The sequence below is a fragment of the Passer domesticus genome, chromosome Z (genome assembly GCF_036417665.1).
Source record: "Passer domesticus isolate bPasDom1 chromosome Z, bPasDom1.hap1, whole genome shotgun sequence".
Taxonomy (NCBI): Eukaryota; Metazoa; Chordata; class Aves; order Passeriformes; family Passeridae; genus Passer; species Passer domesticus.
The window spans coordinates 10,515,005-10,519,392 of record NC_087512.1 but is presented as its reverse complement, the minus strand read 5'-3'; the positions used below and the strand labels follow the sequence as shown (position 1 = coordinate 10,519,392).

General features: G+C 46.0%; 1 long non-coding RNA gene across 1 annotated transcript; it reads right to left on the bottom strand.

The window, feature by feature from the left end:
* Positions 1-913: 913 nt before the first annotated feature.
* LOC135291356 (uncharacterized) lies at positions 914-2,635 on the bottom strand. The gene is made up of 3 exons (XR_010354165.1): positions 2,208-2,635; positions 1,243-1,349; positions 914-957 (listed from the first exon to the last, which is right to left on the bottom strand). It is a non-coding gene; the product is annotated as an uncharacterized LOC135291356 (long non-coding RNA).
* Positions 2,636-4,388: the final 1,753 nt, after the last annotated feature.

Below are 4,388 nucleotides of genomic sequence, written 5' to 3'. Positions count from 1 at the left end.
ATCTTGAAGGCAGATGTTAAAGAAGAATTTGGTGGTTGTAAAGTGCAATGACAGGCAGTTTATAAGCTTTCTTTGCTACTGCCAGGATATCTTTATAGGTCCTTCTTTGTTTCCTGACTGTTCAAATGAAACCAAATCATGTCTCAACCAGCTTTCAGAATCCCTCTTTAACTCCTTAAACTTCTCAGGACTTCAGACATTTCTGAAAAATACAATTTAAGTAATGAATAGGTTTTGCAGTGCTAAACAGAACAACTTCTACACACTAAAAAAAATCTCAGACCTTGTGTTTTCAGAGAACTTGCAGAAGAAATTTATCAAAACCAGATCATTTTTCCAAGCAGGAATCTTATGGTAACCCACTCATCAGTGGCAGTAAGCCAAGTCCTTTGCAGAGAAGTCACACTGTTGCCTGAACAAAAATTAGTCCAAGAGAGCTTCCTGTCCTGGAAAGATTTGGGATTCGTCCCGTCATTACCCTTTTTCAGAGTTACTAAGGTCTTACATGGATACATGCTTCATTTACTCTTCACTCCCACTGCATTTGGCATTGGCTCTGGGCCAGAGGCTGGGGACACTCGGTGCTCCTCAGGTGACGTGGGAGCCGGTCTGCATCCAGGCAGGCCATGAGCTTCACATCCATGGCACACCTGAGCGTCCTCCCCTGGAGGTCCGGCTCCGTGTGCCAGGGAGACCTCTGCGGCGGGGGATTTATCCCTGGAGCGCAGCAGAGGAGGCAGGGGAGCTGTGCAGTGAGAGTCTGGCTGGTGCCCACCAGTGAACGCGCTGCAGATGTGTCTGGGGCTGCGCCTGGCCTGCGTGGGAGGGAGCAGCTGCTGCTCACAAAGGTCCCACTCAGCCCGGAAAGCGCCACGTCACGCGGGCCAGCGGCTCTGCTTGAAACAAGGGAGTGCACGTGACCTTCCTCAAGCTGGAATACGTACAAATAAAACAGGCCTGAAATAAAACACAATTATAAACACATAATAACAACTGGGGTCTGTTTGTTGGATACGTTGCAAACAGGAAATGGAGCTAAATTCGCTGCATTAGTAGACACCTCGCTGCAAGAATGTTGCCTGATGTTAGGCTCTAGCTATTGAGAGCTTCCTTCTGAGATCCAGCTGAAGATTTGCACACATTTTAATATACCTAAATCTGAGATGCTCATCAAAAAACATCAGAATGTATAAGCAGTTGCACACAGCATTTACAAACATTTGAACCAGCTCCTAACATTACCTTTTAAGAGGAGACAAAGTTGTCTTTTGATTGTACTGAAGTATCCTTTTTTTAAAATTTTAAGTTCTTTCTTCTTGGACAGGACCTTCTGGCAAGATCGCATATGGCTGACAGCACAAGGGTTAAGGATTTGTGAGCCACACACAGCAGATAAGTCTGGCACATTTTCAATTTCTCTGCACAGCAATAGAGAGAAGCAGCAGCCTTAATTGAAGTATGTCCTCTGAAGGTAATTGCTTCAGAGATAACTAGAGGTACAAGCAGTTTGGTGACTATGCTGCTCTTAGTGTGTCTTGCAGGCTCTGTTCATCAGCAGCACAGAACGGAGCTCAGAAACCCTGTGGGGCTGCAGTAATGAATGAGGTTTAGTTCTGCTTGGTCCTCAGGTCTTTGCTTATACAGTCAAATGAGTCCCAGCTCTCCCACGTCAATGTCTCTGAGCTGCCCAGGGCTCTGCAGATTTGCCACTTGCCTGTTTCAGATCTGCAGCCAACTGTCAAGGCTGCCGTGGGAGCTGCTCTGCTCCCAGGCTCTTCCCCTCTCCGAGGCTAGGAGCCCCATGTCCCTGGGCTTCCCTCTCTCAGCCCTGGGGATCTATCAGGTTCACAAGGCAGCACCACTTGTGGTCTTCCCAGATGAGGCGGCCCATAGTGAGCACTGTGAGTCTGAAAGTGAGGGAGACAACCAAGTGACCTGAGAGATGAGGAAATGCTGATGTATGCTCTTCTCTGCCTGCCCCAGAGCTCAGGGTGTGCCCCAAGAGCTTGGGATGGAGGCAGGCAGCCAGCATCAGGGACTGCTCAGGGAAGCTGAATGTACAGATCCATCCATACAGCTGGATAGGATTCACCCCAAGGAGCTGACAGGGATGGACAGATTCAGCTGGGAATAACCACAGTGACTCAGAGAGGGCCTTGGGGACTGGGCCAGTGTTGTGCCTGTCTTTGAGGTAGAGAGCAGGATACAGTCAGCCTTGTCTTGGATCCTGCAAAGGTGCAAGAAATGCAGCCTCTTGAGGCCACTCCAAACATCTAATAGGGCAGGAGAGCACTAGGGAATGGTCCAAGATTCATTAAATCCAACTTGGCCTGACTGACAAAATTGCCTTTTGTGATTAAATGCCTCCTGTGGGAACTGGGAGGGGAGTAACAATGGATGCTTGACTTCAGAGAGGCTTTCAACACCATCTCATCATTTTTGGGAAAGAAGCTGCGGAAGAGCTTATCAACATTAGCAATACCATGTGAGGTGTGGCTTGGGGTCCCCTGGTTCAGAAAGAAAAGTTGAACAAAGGGCAGTCAGATGATCCTGGGCCTGGGGGACATGGTTACAAGAAGAGGTACAAAGAGCTGGGATATTTTAATCTAGGGAAGAGAAGGACGAGAGGTCCACAACCACTTCGTAGGGGAGTTACAAAACTCGCAGGGATCAACTCATCTCAGCAGCAGCAGATAATACACCAGTGGGTTACAACATCAAACTGCAGTTCCAGAGTTTCAGATTGAACTTCAGGAATTTTTTTTCCCTGGGAGGGTGCTACAGCCCTGAAATAGATTAACCAGAGGCACTGGGGTAACTCCATCCTTGGAGGTCTTGTGCACTGGTCTAGACAAAGCCACAGCTGACCGGATCCAGTGCTGGCAAAAACCCTTCTCCAAGTGGGAGGCTGAGCTGGATGACCTCCAAAGGTCCTTCTCAGCTAATATTTCTGTAATCCTGTGATCAGTTTCATTGCTTGGACTGTGGCTGCTAAGCTGGATACTCCAACGAGCTTCCTGCTCAAAAGGTTGGTCAAATAGCAGGGAAACAGAGGGTGGTCTGCTCATTTTCTTTGAGCAGCAGGAATTCAGCCCTCACAATATTATTCAGCTTTGTCCTGAATGCCCCAAATTTTCACATGTGCCAGAAGCTTTGCTCAGTTCTTTCATGGGACTGGGCTTAGATGCAGATTTTCAGTGTCTAATTTGACAGATAAACTGGAGTTATTGCCAGCCAAACTGCCAGAATCAATAATTCTTTTGCAAGATGGTGACACCATCAGGCAGATAACGCACCAAGGGGTCTCATCCAGACAGCAAACTCCAAGGAAGGCACCTGCCTGTAGTTTGGCATAAGGTATGTGGGGAGAGGCAGAAATGCTGCACCTCTGCCCACTACTGTCAGAATAGCAGAGCTGAGTTTTTTGAGCTGTTGCAATATCCCTCAAGTCCATGTGTGTTATTTATAGTTATTTTCACTTGAAGAAAACCCTTGTTGTGCATACTTCTGTTAAGTAAAAGGAGGTGAGAAACTATTTTTCAAAACATGAATTTATGGGATATTTTCAGCAAATACATACACCTGTTGCTTTCTGCAAAGACAGGATAGCATATCTGCATTGGTGAAATACTTGCCTTTCTTAATTAATGCACATTCATTTCTATGAATGAATATCAAGGAATTCAGTGGTGTAGCATGAACTTGTATTCCCTGCAGGGATCTTTCCTGCTGTACTGCTCTGCACAGTAAGAGACTCTTTCATTTACAGCATAATGTTCAGCATAGGTTCTTCTAGTCTCCTGTTTTTCAATTCAACATCATTTAAGTCAAATAAACAAATTGCCAGCTCTGTCCAACCTGCCTCAGGAAGAGAAAAAGTCTGCCACTTCCGAAATTAGCCAGAGCACCTATCCTAACAAACTCTTATTATTCCATAAAGAGAAGCATCAGCCAGGATCACTTACACTCAATCAAAAACAACAACAAAAAAGAAGAGTTAAAAAGCAAACTGAGCTGCAATTCTGGCTTGCTGAAGAGTTGTACTCATATCATAAATTGTGGTAATTGTTTTTTAATTAAATTAAGTGTGCACATAGCTATATAATTAAAAAGCACGTAGGCGTTCCAGATTTCTTTAGAAACTACCCACCACTTTCAGTCTTGCTGTCTGCTTTAAGCCACAGGGCATGTGAACTTCCAAATCTTTGGGACAAGGGGAAGTTTTAAAACAGATGCTCCAAATTTTCAAAAAGACTGTTTTACAGCAGCCACTGGAAACTGGATCCCTGGGTACACAGTGGGATGTGCCAGAGACAGGATGGAACAGAAAGGAAGGGGTAGAGCTTTGAACTGAACTCACTGAAGGCACAGGCTGACCCCATGCCCAG